The following is a 17,834-nucleotide window of genomic DNA, read 5'->3' as shown; positions in this document are numbered from 1 at the left end:
GAAGCTAAATCCAGACACAATCATACACACACATGCTAAGAACTGAGGATGTATTTAAAGCAGCTATAAGTGATGATTTTATAACAACAACGTAACAAATGATACTGTGAAAGGGGTCGCTTGTTGTGACGAACCTACAGAGAATTATCACCTGAATCTGGAGCTCCTCTCGGCTTTACTGGGATTTATATTGAGTTTCAGCTCATTGTTTAGCTGTTCAGCCCGTGAAAAAGCTCCAAAAACCCACAAACCCACTGTACACTGCCTGCTCAGCACCAAACAGCATCACCATCTCCACATTTAAGAGTAGACTTAAGACTTTCCCCTTTGATAAAGCTTATAGTTAGGGCTGGCTTGGGTGAGCCCTGAACCATCCCATAGTTATGCTGCTATAGGCCTAGACTGCCGGGAGACTTCCCATGATGCACCTCTTTCCTCTCTCCTTCTCTCCCTCTCTATCTGTATGCATTTTTATTCCATTACTGCATGTTACTAACTCAACATCTTCTCTCTCCTGTAGTTCTCATGCTTTCTCGTTTCTCTTTTCTCTTCTTCTGTCGCTTTCAGCAGGTATTTCTGCCTCCGGAGCTGCAGAGTCTGGATCTGTGGTTGTGGGCCACCTGCTGTCCCCGTGTTCCTGCTCAACAACTGCTACTACAGTTGTTGTTATTGGCTCTGTTTCTAATACTCATTATTATCATTATTTTTCCTATAGCTGTCATTCCTATTATTACTAATTTATTAATATTAACACTACAATTACTATTCTACTATTTAAAAAAATAAAAATTCTATGTGGTCTTTGCATTGTGCCTCCCTCTAGCCATCGTAAAAGCTGCAGTCTGAAAATGCCAAAAATCTGATTTGCAATCTGCCAGATTGAACACACACCCTCATTATAACAATTAAAACCATAAATCATTCAAAAAGACACAAAAATAAAATTAAGAGCCAACACCTCTTCTTCATCTTCTGAGAAAGCCAGAGAGTGCAGTGGGAGGGATGACAGCAGCAGATGTAGCATCGTGACCAGTAACTCTTTGCACTTGAAAAACAACACCACACCTCTCCTCATTTTCTCTCTCTTCTTCACCTTCTCTCTCCTTTCTCTCCTTCTGCCTCCGTCACCAGGCAACTAGTCTTTCCTCCCTCTCTCTGCTTTTTCTCTTTCTTTGTCACTCCCCCTTTTCTCATGCATTAAACCTCCATCCTTCCCTGGCTATGCATTACATGTAGGGTTTATACTCATAACAGGTTTTTCTTTTAGCTCATGCAGACTCCACAAAAAACATCTGTTACCTAATCAGTGGTAACAGATGTTGATAGTTACCACACCCCTCCACAAAAAACATCTGTTACCTCATCAGTTTTCTGAACCATCAATACTTACAGTCTCAAGTGTTTGCATATTATGTTGTAATGGATTTTGAAATTTGAAATATGTCTGTAAAACACCAGCAATTTCATCACTTAATACAAAATACTGATCAACCTTAACTCAAAACACTTGGTTAAGGTTGGGAAAGATGTGATTTTAGTTAAATATTGAAAAAGTCAACAATGACTTGAAGCATGAGACAGGATGTGTTGACTTCTTCCATATTTAAACAAAATCACCATCTTTCATTAACCTTAACCAAGTATCCTACACCTAACCACAAGGAGAACGTGAACCCCGGAATCTGGTGTCAAAGTCCTGAACTTCTGGAAAAGAACACTGCCAGTGAGTGTAATCAAGGCAGCAATTACATATCCTCCAAAGCAAATTAGTATTTATATATAAACGTATTTTGTAGAAGAAGGATTGCATTGAGTGATATAACAAAATATACCTTGTAACTGAGCTGGACAATATGGCCATAAATGAAAAAAAAAAATTCAAGCTTCTCGCCTCAAATTTGTGCAGAAACAGAATTTGGTGGACTGCTAAGGTGAAATAAGTGAATGTTTACGTAGCCTAATTCATACAATGGAACCCTACTACACATGCTCATATAGTCTATGGCTCAACCCCCATTGGCTCAAGGAGTTGATAAGCTAGCTAGTTGAAAAGTTGTCCATACAAAACAAGCGATGGCTGGAGCGTGAGTTGTTTGTATTGGTGAAATTAGTTTTTGACAGTGGACTGTAAGCCTCTGATTGGCCAAATTAAAAAATGATTGACAGTTACCACACCCTCTCAAAAGTCTCCGGTCTGCAGAGATAAACTTTGAACAAAGGAGAATCCAAATACTGTTCAGCTGACTCCCATGACTTCACCCAGACATGATATCTCAACAACAAACACAAACCAAGAGGGTCTTTTTTCAGTCAGTCAGTCACTTGAGTAGATATGACTGTTTCATCATGATTTACTACAAGTTAGCCAGAGCCAGCTAGCCACCTTGACTCACAACAGTCTCAGAAAACTGCTGCGGGTAAACATCACACATACACCATTCGTGTTACAGTTTACCAGACTGACCCAAGACAGCTAATGTAGCCAGCTATCATGTACATTACATTTGACTAAAAATAGCTAGCCTTTTTTGTCCAGCCCAATTTGTCAGTAAACTTTGTGTTAGTAACACCTGTGCTTTTCCTACTTTGGCATGTCAAAATGTCTACTGTGAAAAAGGTCTATGATGCAAATCAATCTGCACATCTGCTTTATGGCAAACTTTAATTAACAAGATGTTTTGCCTCAATGTAATGAAGTACATAGATTTGATCCATATTCCTCTAGTCACCCTAATTTGTGACTTACTACTAGGTTATGTAAGATCTGACTGGATGTGACTGGATGTCTAAAGTGGCAGTGTTTGTTCTTTCAGACTTTTCAGTTTGCAATGCGTTTCAACCTCAAATAACATCATGTGTTACACTCATCCTTCCTTTCACCTTATCTCTCTCTCTCTCGTTACCTTTTTCTCCGCTCTTTCACCTTGAATCTCATTCATCCTTTGCTCTTCTCTCCTGCTGCTTCTCCCTTTCTACCCCTCTCTCACTCAGCTCTCTTTCGGTTTGCTTGTATCCAAACTTGCAGTTTTCCCTTGAAGCCGTTCCTACAATGAGCCGTGCAGAGACTTCTGATGTACATCAAGCAAACTCCTCACAGCAAGCGAGGGGAGATGAGGGATCAACACAAGTAATATAAAAACCTCACAGCCCTTAGAACTTCTGAAAAGAAGTCAGATATGGTTGATCTAAAAAAAAAAAATTAAAAGAGGTTTTTTAGCGAGTTTTACAGTTGAATACAAATAAGAATTCTGATTAAATTACTGAGCTATATAACTACCAATAGCTCTGAAGCTGTTGGGTTGTTGAGGCAGTTTGATGATCTAGGCAACTTTTTCTTTTCAGCCTGGCTTTTACTTAGAAATAATAGTCAATCATTATCACATGCAGGATTCATTTTATGGGAAGTACTTTAGTGATTTTTAATCTATTATGATGGTCTCTGGTTTTATTTCACTGTAAAGTAGGCCACATTCAGGGCCAGTGTCAGGATTTTAGAAATACTGACTGAGAACTTTGTCTCCATTTTCCCTTTAATTAGTACCAGATGACATAACTTATAGGAAATTAAAGACCTGTAAAATAAAGTATTACCATTTTATTTCCCAACATGAAGCCCAGTCCATGCTGCCAGAACATAACTTCTGTTATGAAATAGAAATAGATAAAAAATTCAGGAAACAGCCTTAAATTTTTTTTTCATAAACTCCCTCCAAAATCATATTTATAACAACAGTGAAAGCAATGAACTATGTTCCCCATTTGATTATTTTTTTTAAAGAATACTGGCCGACATATCATTGTCTGATATATACTATTCTAGCACTCTAAAAGATGATGATCCAACATTTGAGACAAAAACAAAACCCTCGCACACAAACACACACACACACACACAGCGTACTCCCCAGTGTGGTATTTCTGTGAATACAGTACATCCACTGCTGCTGGTTATATTCATTATTAATAAGCTGCAATTAGTTTCTAATCTGCTGCTTCATTTTACAGCACAGACACAGTCTGATTTCCAGACAAATAAACACTTCCTAAAAACATTCAAGTAGTAATAAATATGTCTTTCAGTGCATATTGTACACAATTTTGGTCAACACTGATTTATCAGAGGACTAATACGATGCCTGTCAAAAGTTCCCAAAGCACAAAGTGATATTTAAAACAGCTTTTTTTTGAAAGCATAAAAGAAAACAATGTTATGTTTGGTACTTTAATTAGAGACATAAAATAGTAAACATTTAATGGAATTGTCACTGCACTGAAAAGCAAATCTTCAAATTCAAATTGTCAGTGATTAATTTTCTGTCGATCCAGAAGTTTAACAATCAACTAATCACTTTAGCGCTGATGGCCACATCACGCTTGTAAGAGGAGAGTTGGCGGCTTGTTATGGAACTAAACCTCTAACTCTGGTTGTGTTAGTGTCTTGCACTATAGAACTGAACTTTCAACCTTGGCAGCGTTAGTAGTGCTGTGTTCTAGGGAAGTGGAATCGCCGTTTTAAATGTTGGTGTGACCAGCATTCCAACCCTGGCACTATAGGTGCCTTACTTTAGAGAAATGAATTTCCAGGCATTACCGTGCATCTGAACATCTAACCCTGGCGGTCTTTACTGCCTTGCTCTAGGGAATTAAGCCTCCAACCCTGGAAGGAGGGGTGGGCGATATGGCCAAAATCTTCTATCACGGTATATGTCATTTTATATCACGGTAACGGTATATATCACGATGCAGTAATTGTTCTGTAAATTCATTTAAGAAATGGTTTCAAATAACCATACCGTACTTCATCACATTTGATTATTTTCTTCCTTTATTTGGAACTTCCATAGAAACAAAAACAACTCCTCCTGCTCTGTATTTACAGTTTCACTCTCCTCCTCCATGTTTTCTTGTCACTCTCTTCTTCTGCGGCAGTTGACGAACCAGCTAGAGGTGCATTACCGACACCAACTGTCGCTGTCACATCATGAGCTTTGATAAAGCTTATAGTTAGGGCTGGCTTGGGTGAGCCCTGAACCATCCCATAGTTATGCTGCTATAGGCCTAGACTGCCGGGACACTTCCCATGATGCACCTCTTTCCTCTCTCCTTCTCTCCCTCTCCATCTGTATGCATTTTTATTCCATTACTGCATGTTACTAACTCGACATCTTCTCTCTCCCGTAGTTTTGTGCTTTCTCATTTCTCTCCTCTGAAGAGTCTGGATCTGTGGTTGTGGGCCACCTGCTGCCCCCGTGTTCCTACTCGACAACTGCTACTACAGTTGTTGTTATTGGCTCTGTTACTAATACTGACATTATTTTTCCTATAGCTGTCATTCCTATTATTACTAATTTATTAATATTAACACTACAATTACTATTCTAATTAAAAAAAAAAATGTCTAGGTGGTATTTGCATTGCTCTGCTCTATAGGAAAAGTGCAATGAGATAACTTCTGTTATGAATTGGCGCTATATAAATAAAATTGAATTGAATTGAATTGAATGTGAGAACGTGGTAAGCAGTCAAGCTGCCCAAATCACGATACCTTGCAGTGATGTTGCTAGGTACGCGTCCTGCATCTCTGGGGCGTTAAAATCCAAAAGAACGCAGTAAACTCACTGTTGACGCATCCATGGGATGCATCATATTTTTTCCCTGATAATGTTACATTGTGAACAACAAATTTGTGTTGAAATCATAGGAATAAACAAAAGAAAACTCGCTGTCAAAAAAACCTGTTTCTTACAGTCAGCGCATATACTGTATCTCTCCAACACCAAACGGGAAGTAGCAAACCGGGTAGTTCATTTGGTATCAAAAAATACCGTGTATCAAATACCGTCTCTGACACACATAATAGATGGCAAATTAACAGTGTTATGAGCCAGTGTTTAATTCAGCGGCGCTCCCCGGAGCGCGCAGGGAGCTTCAGCTTAATTCAAACTGCTAATACTCTATGAAGCCTATATTTTTTTTTAACAGAAATACTAGGTAACTGGTAAAGTTTTAGATAAGGTTGTCTGAAGTTGACTGCGGTTAGTTATTGGTTTGATTAATGGTTTACAGTCTAATAATGTGCGTTTGTATTGATAACTGACGGTGGCTGATCAGGCCAAACATGATGTGCTTGATGGTGATATGACTCATGATGAAACTTTAAAGTTCAGCATTCTCGTTGCCCCTTTACCTTCCCTTTTTAACATTTATTCAACAAGAAAAAGCTAATATTTCTCTGTATAATATGACCCCCCCTTTCCCTCAGCTTAATTTTCAGATACATTTTCAACATACATGAATAACCATAATTATAACCATATAACATCAAACACAAGCTTAACAATACAATTTGTCAAAAAACACAAATTTTATTGGGGATCCACTCAATTTCCCTGGGACCCACTCAAATGACCACCTGTCATTTATATTGAAAACCTATCAACATCACTGCTTGCGAAGCAGTTGGATTGTGATATCGTTTTGTGCTGAATTTCCTGTGTTCAAATCAAGCTACACATCAGAGAAAGTGGGCTCCAGTCAAGTCAATTCTTGGATGAAATATTTTAAATTTTTTGCTCATTTAGCTCTGTGGTAAAAGAAAATATGAATCCAATTCTGCAGAAATGTCCTTCAGGAAACGCAAACACCTTTTCCTCAAGGAAGCATGGCAAAGGGGAAAAAAACATGGTAAAAATAAATCACAAAAAATGGCAAGGCAGCAGTTTAATAGAAGATAACTCTGCCCTCGCCCGTTTCCCGCCTGTCAAAGTGGAGAGAGCAGTGAGGAAATATAGCAAAAAAAAATGTGTGCAGAAAAATCAAGATGTCAAGATTTCCCCCAGAACCAGAGGACATAACAAATGCTGTACAGAGGTTGTGCCTCCAGTTGCCCACATCTCTGTATCAAGCCTGTTTGATGCAAAGGTATTTTTAAAAAATCACTATCTGTCAAAACAGGCTAGAGAAAGAAAGTAGATAGACTGAATCATTTTCATCGTGCAAATACAAGAAGAAAAAGATCTAATGTGAAAAATGGAGGTGTACAGGTAGAAATGAAGACACAACAGAGAAAGGGGGTGGGGGGGATAATTTATCCTTACACATCTTTCTAGCAGCAAATAAAAGATTTCTACCACATGAAAAACAGAAAGAAGCAAAGAGAAATAATGAATGAAAGATGAGAGAAAGAGAAACAAGTACAGATTGTGTTCAGTCCCATGGTGCATTCTTGGCAGTAACATATAGATCTCATTACTTTTCATGGTCAGTTTATCTAAAAATGATCTCAGGCACTCTGGTTCACTGGTTGATCAAATGCTTTCATCTTCTCTATCAAGAATTTTATAACATTCTTAGTTACAAGGATTAATCAACATCAGCAACACACAACCTGTTACATACAAACAGAAGTACTGCTTCAAGGACCATTTCAGTGTGATTGACGTTTTTACCACTCATTGCCTTGCATTCCCTCACCATTTACATCACAAGAAGCCTGGGAAGTCTTATCTTTTTATTAGGCAACTAATTAAGCTAACTAAAACCAATGATTATTATTATCTGCCGATTATTTTCTCGATTAATTGTTTGGTCAGAGAACTGTTCATCTCTAAACTGTGGGTTTAGAGATTAACTTCCTCTTCTTGAGGGACTTTATTTAAGATCATAAAATGGTTTTATTTGATATAAACTGCATTTCTGCTATTCCCTGTTCTAAGCAAACAGTGCCTGTCTCCAAACAGTAGCTGGAGCAGGGTTTACTAGACTGTTGACGGTATTGAAGAGAAATCTTGACTTTTTAGAGGCCAATAGATTGGAAAAGTAGTCTCTCTCACTCTTTACCAGTGAATTTAAATTAAGATAATAACTCCCTCACATGGAGTTGATGAACTTGAAGTTTAGACTTTTTCTATTTACATTCAGCTCTTCAACATTCTCTTTTTAATTTTCTAATATTTTCATTTATCCAGGGCCTTGGGTTGGACAACATGATGCAGGGGCTATTTGGTCCAGAGTTCTCAAGCACATAGTATTAAACTGATTAACCATATCATTTACATTGTTGGACTGAGTAATACAACCATGAGCACTGAAGGTAGCAGCAAAGTCTGCAGCCGAATTGCTATTCAAAACACAAGTGTACACTGTTTGCTGGGACCCACAGGGCTCAGTCCTTGGCCCTATGTTCAATTTGTATCTGTTGCCCCTTGGCCACGTTACTCGCCATTTCACCCCTGTGCCCTAACATTGTTATGCCGATGACTCCCAGTTCTATGACTCGTTTAGCCCTGAAAATCGTAACAATCTGGATTCTCTGCACTGCTGCCATTTAGGACAGGATGGCTTCCAACTTCCTGCAACTGAACACACAGATAAGACTCAAATACTGGTTACTGATCATATTTCTAAACAATGTCAAACCACAGACCTTCGACGACCAACAACTAACACGAAACACTCAACTAGAAACTTGGGAGTTGTTTTTGATCAGTACCTCAACTTCAATCAGCATATTAATAGTCTTGTTCAATTCTGCTATTTACAAATTAGAGTTATTGCCAAAGTCAAACCAATGCTCCCCACAACATAGTTGAACAACTTATCCACATCCTCATTTCCTCCCACCTTAACTACTGTAATTCCTTATTTACTTGCTAAACGATGCAGAAATTACCCATCTACAGCTGTGCAGAATGCAGCAGCAAGCCTTCTCACAAAAATTCTACATAGTGCTAGCATCCTGTGAGCATAACAGCAGGTGGCAAAAGGTTATCTTAACAGAAGGTAAGATTAAGGACCCCAGGAAGGGTAGCCAAGGTAACAACTAATATGGATCTAAGTAAATAATCTTTTGCTTTATTAAAAGCAGCAATTTAGTAAATGCTATCCAGACTTACAGTGGAAGTTTGTTGTTTTGTCTGACCTTTGACCTTATCAAAAGCTTGTGAAATGTTTGGGGAAAAAGGTGACATTAGCAGACATACTGAAAATTTATCATGGTTAGTCATTATTTTCAGTTATAATCTAATAAGGAGGAAAGCAGCTATTTAATTCCAGTTGTGTAAATCTGGCTTACATGGAACTGGAATGAGAAGTAAAATTTTAAAGCAGTATTTCAGTCTAAAGGTAACAATGAATGGGGGGAAAGTGTTAATTATTAATTTATTTAAAAAAAAAAAAACTCAATTAGTTAAAAATGATTGAGACAGTTTCATTTTATCCAGTCTTGCTGCCTGATTTGATGTTCGGAGACCACAGCATAAGGATGGAGAAACAGCATCTATCTATCTTACAGATCCCTCGGAGAAGAGTGTGCCTCTGCTGTATATAAATCAACATTAGCCTCCATCATTAAAACAGCACTACACGGCGTAGAGTTCCCCGTCATGAGAAGTAGTAGTAATCCTGGTATTTATGAGTGAGGATAAAAGTGGCAGCTGAGGGGAGAGAATGTACTGCCAAGCTGATTTACTGTCCAGAAGAATAGTCTTCATTATTGATCCTACAGTCATACCCAGATTTCTGTTCTCTCTCTTTCAATCAGTCTCTGTCTCTCTCTGTGGCACAGCAAACTTTTAGGAATGTATTTTTTACCAAATAGTCTCAGGAATAGCGCTAGATTGATAAATTGGCTGGGCCAATATTAGCTAATTCAGCTTCTCGCCAATATATGCCTATCAGCAGATATGTCAGCCAATAAGTAACAAATGATGTACAAAAATCTGAAATACATTTTTGAACTAATCTAGGAAGTGCAAATCCATTACATAGTTTGTCCAAAAGACTAATTAAGTTAAAAAAATAATAATAATATTTGCCAATATATCAGTATCAACCTCAAAAGTCTATTATCGGTCAAGCTCTACTCAGGAACTACATTCTGGGTTTCAAAGTTTCTTAAATGCATTTACATTTGTGTTTCTGCTGCATGTAAGAAAAAGTCATCCAATCTAAATAACAAAACAGTTAATGTGTCATTGTCAAATCAAGTCATACCTATCGTTGTGTTTATTTGCCACAAACAGCCAATGTACCAATTGTACGATAGCTGTTAAGCTAGCTAGTGACGGACGCATCGACCATGCCTGTGGGAGTGTGTCTGTTTGTTTTGTGTTCAGCTCAGAACTCACCAAGAACTCCACTTCTTTCTGTTCTTTCCCTCCACTCTCTCTCCTTTTTCCTCTCATCTCATCTCATCTCTGTATGTTTATGAAGCAGATTCATACAGCCCAAGGATAAGCCTGAATTTTTCGCTAAAGCTGAAACATTTTCAAATTGCACTGAGGCATCTTCCCATCAATTCAAGCCACTCCGGGGTGGATTCGCATCTGATCGCTTCATTGACTTTGTATGGAATCACGCCTAAGTAAACATGGAGTAGGTTAACATCATGAAAACTGTTGTGCAACTCTTTTCTGGTTCTTCTTCTGCTACAATAAATTGTTTATTTGAGCCACCACATATAAATGCTCTTAATTTGGATTTTATCTCTATGCATATCATTTGTTCAACAGTTGAATACCATGTATTAAACTTTCTGAGTCAATTATTCTGTGTTTCTGTATTCTCTGGTTGTCAGTCTTTGTCATCCTAAGTCTTTCAAGTCCTCTCTCTCCCTCACCCCCTCTCCTGTTTATCCGGCTGTAAATTATGCAGACTGACTGGCTGGACTGAGCGAGACACTTGAGATAAAATCGTTAACCTGAATGTGTCACACCATCTCGTTCCTCACACCAAAAGACAACTACAAACACTACAGAGAGCTTAAAACAATACACAGGGTTGGACTGGTTACAAATATGGCTGCAACTATTTTTTTTTTTTTATCAACTGATCTACTAGTCTGGTTTCCAGTTGTATTTATCATGTATCATGACAACTTCAAAACTGATGTATTAACATGAATCAATCAACTAATAGTATCAGTACTACACACAGCCTAATCAATGTGTTGATAATTGTCAGACATGACAATGTAAGGAGCACAGTGCATTGAAGGTCAAAATCTTGTGAAAAGATTATAAAAATGCATTTGACTTCGGTCACTACAGATATAAGTGAGTGACACTGATGGTGCCAAATCAAAATATTATGCCTGTTTATGGGCTTTCTGTCTGGCCATAATATGTGATCATATGTATATGGATATATTTTTTGTGGTAACAAGATACTATGTTGCTTATCTAATGCTTCTATAAAATAGCATGTGTGATGTTGTGATGTACAAAAAAATTTTCCACGAGAAGCCGTCAATACAGTAATTAATACACTTACCAAAAGGCTGTAATATCTCTTAATACATTTCACAATTAACCAATTAATCCTGTAGTCTACAAAATGTCAAAAAAATTTGAAGGCTGACGAATTGACTGTTTTAGTGCTAAACCAAAAGATTTTGTTTACTATCATTTCAGACAAGTTAAAGCAGAATATCTTCACATTTGAGAAGCTTGAGCCAGCAGATTTTTTGACATTTTTGGCTTGAAAAAATTACTTACAATTATATATATATTAATTGTAATTAATTATTAAAATTGCTGCTAAATACTACTAACCAATTCACTGACTAATCGTTTCAGCTTGATTTTAAACATTAACTGATTTGTCACTGGGGGGCAGCGGACACAAGCTGTAAACACAAACTTGTTAGCAAACAGTTGTTTATTTACACATTCAGCAGTTATAGGGCATCAACAGCCTCAAAATGTGTCCCACTGATGAAAGTAAGTCCAACATTCACTTTCCTTTTAGCTCTGGTTTGGTCACCACCAACTACTGAGACAAATATTAGGCTGTATACTTCTTATTTTTGTTACATTTTCTTAGCATTCTGTAAACAGCCATCTATAATTATGCATCTTCCCTGAGAATGTAATGCTCTAAAGCTGTATAGTCTTTAATAGATAATAGCTTGCACGTACAACATAATATTTTATTCGCAAGATTTTAAAAATACCATCTTTTGAGAATTTGGAGGCTCTACAGCATGGCGTGTAAAAGCGGGTGACATTCAGGGCAACAGTAGACTCAGAACCATCAAAATCGGAATATTTCTCGTCTGGTGTGAAAAATCCCAGCTCCAACTGGTCACTAAGTTTATAGTGACCAGCATTTATTCATTCCAGCTCTGGTTTGTGAATTAGCTCATTAGCTTTACGAAATTATTGCTGCCAAGAAACATATTTATCACTAAAACTCAATTCTGCTGACAGGAAAGGACACACACCATGCTTGACTTGGAAAGGAGTGTTACTGCAATCAGGCCCTCGCTATCAGGTGGAAATCTTATCTATGCATTAATCATCTTAGGAAGGCTGAATCCTGCTGGTTCTGGTCAATACACTGCAGGTGGGTGGCAGGAGGAGGAGAGAGAGGCTGTGACAAAGAGAGAAAGACAGAGAGCAAGAAGAAAAGGGCAAACTGCTTAGGGAGAGCCATACCAGAGTTAAAAGGTCACAGAGAATCATCACAGCAAAACACCTAACCTGTATTCTCACGGGCTGTAATTCCCTCTGGATAAACCTCAAAAGTACAACTGGATTTTTAAACATTACCACTGAAACTGCTGATACACCTCATGAAAACTAAATGATAATGGAATGAAAGGTCTACAGGCCTGAACATGTACAAATAGTTTGACTAGGACTCCAGATTGGTATCTCAGTCAGACTGTTATCATTCAGGAGCCCTCTGTAGGAAGTTGAGGTGGCAGACAGAGCAGGATGGAGGGGGGAATGGAAGAAGAGGAGGAGATTTTGGTTGAGAAGAAATTGGAACAATAAACTGTACATGAATGAAAAGTGAAATGGGAATTACTAGTAAGACGGTGTTTCCCAACCTGGGGTTGCAAGGCTAAGGAGCCATAGAGAGAAAATATATATATACCAAGGCCACGTTTTACTACATCGAGCGCTCGAAATGCTATTGCATGCGCACAAGATACAATTCGTTCCCACATTTTGATTATTCATGCGCACAAGAAGATACAAATTGTTTCCACCTTTTTGGTTAATGCGTGGGCACAAGTTGAAATGAATGAAGGAGTTGCGTGCGTCTTTATGCACGGTGGGTATACTTGGATTAAGATGGACCGTAGTTGCATGTTGATAGCCTACCTATGCGCTCAACATAGGCTTGGTAGCTCACTGCATCCACGTGTAAGAATATGTGGGTGCGCAAAACACGTTTGGCATAATTAGGCCTGTGATTTTAAAGAATGTACCATGATGTAACTCCATTAAGCCCATTAGCTGTTAATAAAGCTCTACTGTAGCGAACACATGGTGATTGATATCCTAATCTAGTAAACTACTCACTGAGCAATAGACGTCATTTCAACATTGCCTTTATGTTTTAGCTCTGATATATATTGTGCTGGCTCTCTGTATATACACTTATCTCATGCCCACAAATTAATCAAAACGTGGGAACGAATTGTATCTTGTGCGCACGCAATAACATTCTGTGTGCTCGATGTAGTAAAGCATGGCCTCGATATATATTTTTTCTCTCTCTCTATGGCCACTCCAGGGCTCCGCACAAAGTAAATCTGAGGGGTTGTTCAGAAAAAAGATTTCTGCTGCACAAAATATTCATTTTTTCAGGCTTTTTCGAAACAGTTACCCAGGGCCGTTTCTGGACATTTTGATGCACTAGTTGAGACACTTGCACCCCTGAGGGGATTGATCTTTTCAGTATGATTTCATTATTATTTTATAACAATACTTATATATAATATAATATTTTATTTTAAACTTTATTCAACTTGTGTCTTATCCTGTTTTTAATTGTGTTCGGATATGATATGGAACATAACATGTATGATTCTAACATTATCCAGGTTTCTGGTGGTCTGTGTCTGCAGGAGTGTGTTTGACGGCCCCACATCTCAGACTGTCTCTGGCATTTCTGTACTGAGCTGCAGGTATTCAGTGTCAGAGTTTCACTTATGGCTGTCCTGACCACGTTTTATGATCCAATATTCATTTTAATTCTACATACAAACTTACAATGCACACTTCAGGCCTGCGTTAAAATCAGTGATGTAATTTAGATATGTTTTACAGCCAAATAGCTCTACATTTAAAAAGAATAACCTGCTATGATGTCCTATATTTATATCTGAGAGAGAATGCCAGTGTTGATCTTTTGCAGGAAGGTCTGGATGGGATTCATCTTCAACCTCAGCTTTAGCAAACGTTTTCAACAAAACTGAAATAGACGCAAAACGGCCATTCACTTCATTCACACACCATCATTCACTCACTGAAAGCTTTTGACAACTGTAATTCCAGGAGGAAACATCTGGATTTATAGCCAATACGTATTAATAAATAAAAAGCCTGGGTTGATCCCGATTTCGATCATGTGGACAACAATTACTTTCATTCTAATTTCAGAGTGTAGGTCATTGTTTATCATTATAATCCTCTTTTAACTTACTGACTACATGACTGGAGTTGAGGACGCACCCGCGCACATAGTAGGCTGTCATATATCTCAGTTATGAGTCCTATCCAGGTGTGGCGTTTGTACAGTATGGAACATAAGTAATCTGATTATTCATACATGCATTTTATGCAGCAGTGTGAGCAAATGAACCACAGGTTCACCACAAATTAAGCGGCCAGTAGTTTCAATATGTGATATGATGGTAAGTGTCAGCCCCCCCTGCAGAGTCTGCCTGCAGGCTCTTCTCAGCATCGGGTGTTGCAAGGTGTAATGTGCAAACATCCCTGTGACAGACTTATACTCTAAAAACTCTACGCTTCTTCTAAAAACAGTTACAGTGAAACAGTCTGAGAAGGAAACAAGGCTGCACAATATGGTAAAAAAAAACAAAAACATATTTATTATTTTTATATTTATTACAGATATTACGATATGATTCACCATTAGTGGGAATGATCATTTTTGCATCACAATTTTCATTTTCACTGAAAAAACTATTAAAATAATGATGCTGTTACATTTGTTGGGCTATGTACCAAACAAAAATGTTTTCTTACATCAGGAGAACAAGATTTGTAAGCCAGGGCATATCTGCAGCACTACAGTATTTCATTATAATGCTGTTTTGTCACACATTGTACCTTTATCAAAAAATGGCAGCTTCTGAGATTTGGATATTGCACTTGGCCATATAACGATTTCGATAAGATTTTGATCAGTTGTTCAGCCCGAGAAGTAAAAATTACTCTTTAGTTAGTTTAGTTAGTTTAACTGCTCAAGACTTCACAGACATACGCAACCTGAGACAAAGACTCACAAGTACACATTACTTGGCTTTAAACGAGACAAAAAGGTTGGGGGCCAGAGCACTAAGGGGCTGATGTGAACAGTTCTTCAATACCAGTAGGTTGTATTTACAATAAATCTGACAGGACTTGAATGCAGCATCGGGCAGAGCTGCTGTAGGGTGACATGGACATGAGAGTAGTAAAAACTGAAGAAAAAAAAAGCACTTGTCAACGTGCATATGCTGCAGCCACAACTCTCTGGCTTTTGTTTAGATTTTGTTGATTAATTCATCTTTTTATGACATTTTAACAAATGAATAGCGATTTTGAGGAAGCTGAGGCCTTCAGTGTACAATAATACCAGCAGAGATAACAACCCCACGAGCCAAATGTAATCTGTAATTTCCATTATGAGTCCATCAACGGGGAATCAACTTGGATTGATACCGGAGACGTGAAACAATAAAGCTGCCAGCCGCTCAAGAGACATGGAGTGCATTACCAAACCAATAAAGGCTGCTTCCACTAATTACCTCTGCTCCTTCCATCTTTGTTTACAAACTGATTTATGAGTCAACAAATACCCTGAGTCTACCTATGGGATGGAGAGAGAAATTCATTACTGTCACAGTGGCAGGGGAGCTTCTGGCGCGTGTGTGTGTAGCTGAAATTGTATTTCTCATTCAGGAAAACACCTGGTTGAGCGGTTTACGGTGAATTTAAAGCAAGCAACAAGTGCAGACAAAGTCCTGGTATTTAATTTGTTACAAGATGCTGAAAAATCTTATACAAACACAAAGCTTTCTGTCACATTGATAGACTGAGTACATGTGTAGACTCTATGGGTGTAACCAAATACAAAAACATTATTCAGACTTAGATAATGCGCTCGGAACAGATACGAAAAACATTTGAATTTCTGCAGAAATATTTGATATGAAGCTTGGCTGATGTTCCACGGGTGTTATTTTTACCTCGTGATACGACATTTATGCACGAGACTGTGCGTGACTTAACAGAAGACAGGAAACTGATGAGCTAAAGTTAGGGACCTTCTCAAAAGTGCATACTAATGAACCAAGGGAGCTTTTCAAATTTCTGTCGATACATTTCCCACTGCATGCACAATCTCCTTTTTTTTTTTAGAAGAAAATTTGCAATCAGGCCCCATGAGCTATTATGGCCCCTTTTTTGTCAATAACCAACTCTACAGGCCTCCTCCCTTTACATACAGTACACAACCTTCAATTTTTATAGAAAATCAAACAGGTCTTATTTGTAATTTTTTGCTAATGTCCCTTTCTATATTCACTATTGAGTTCCATCCAGATCATTTACAGTTACTCAGCTTTTATTTAGATTCAGTTTCTAATCTGTGCCTCTGACTGGCTTCTTCTCTACTGCAATGACAGCTGAGGCTCATGGGTATCTTAGTATTTAGAACCATCCGCCAAAGTTGGAAGCACACTGGTGTCTAAAATATCATTGTATGTTGTAGCATTAAGATTTCCCTTCCTTGGAACTAAGGGGCCTACACTAAACCATCAAAAACAGCTCCAGACCAAAAGTAGACGTTAAGTGACAAGAAACCTAATCTCTTATAAAACCTTATGAATTTCAGGCTCATACACTCCAACCAGGTGAAGTATCATGTCACATACACACGTGCATGCACACCCACACAGACTCCAGGTACAAACACTATACGCCAAATCTAGAGCAAAATGTATGACAGATCACGTCCACACACACACACACACACACACAGAAGGCTACGCAGCAATATGCCTAAACAGCACAGAGGTGCAGCGCTTTGCATGTGCAGCGGCTGATAAAGGACTGTGGGTTTGGAGGCTGCAGACACTTTGCTCCTCAGATACTCCAGCAGCCCTGCGCCGGGCTATGACTCATACCGCCTGCCTTCTACTGATGCTGGAAAAGACAAGTAACACGGAAACGCACCAATAAACAACGACCAAACAACCATCTCGACCCGTGCCTGGAGGATTAACGTTTCTTTCGTTTCTCTTTGGCACTTACCTTTCTTTGACGTTACAGAAACAAACTCAGATCCTCCTCTCAGGTGTCTGCTGCTGCTGCTGCTGCTGCTGCTGCCTGGCCAGTTCGTCTCCTCCTCCTCCTCCGAGACGTCGCATCTCTCCCACAGTCCTGATGGAGAGGAAAATCCGCGCAGAGTTTCCCAAACCTGCCCGGAGCTCGGTGTGACGGCCCGGTGGAGTGCTTTGGTGGGGTGCAGCCTGAGGAGCGCTCGAGCGTACCTCCGAGAGTCCAACGAGTCTGATGGATGTAGCTCGGCTTCCTCGAGGGGTGGAGGGTTGACGCTCCTGCCGCCTTCAGGGACTCGTCGGAAACTCGGATTTCTCAATTGATATCAAACGGGCGCTTCCATATGCTTGATGATTTAATGCCGTTGCAGAGGAAGTTTTGTTTACGAATAATTTTATCCTGAGTGTTATTTTATAAGCACAACTTTTCCCGCCACTGTTACATTTGGAACAATCGTTACAGGGCTATACCCTACAAACATTTGTCCTTGTTTCTTCAGCACTGGTTGGAATTAATATCTTATTGGCAGGC

At 38.8% G+C, this 17,834-nt stretch overlaps 1 protein-coding gene across 1 annotated transcript in view; it reads right to left on the bottom strand.

Annotated features, from left to right (window-relative positions):
- The window catches only part of rab27b (RAB27B, member RAS oncogene family), a 72,345-nt gene extending 54,736 nt beyond the window's left edge, over window positions 1-17,609 (bottom strand). The window contains exon 1 of the mRNA XM_044174024.1: window positions 17,277-17,609. The gene's annotated coding sequence lies outside the window, so the exon portion shown is untranslated. The remainder of the gene's footprint in view (window positions 1-17,276) is intronic.
- Between the last annotated feature and the right edge of the window lie 225 nt (window positions 17,610-17,834).

Source organism: Siniperca chuatsi, linkage group LG18 (assembly GCF_020085105.1).
Source record: "Siniperca chuatsi isolate FFG_IHB_CAS linkage group LG18, ASM2008510v1, whole genome shotgun sequence".
NCBI classification, from domain to species: Eukaryota; Metazoa; Chordata; class Actinopteri; order Centrarchiformes; family Sinipercidae; genus Siniperca; species Siniperca chuatsi.
This window is presented reverse-complemented; position numbering and strand designations above follow the sequence as displayed.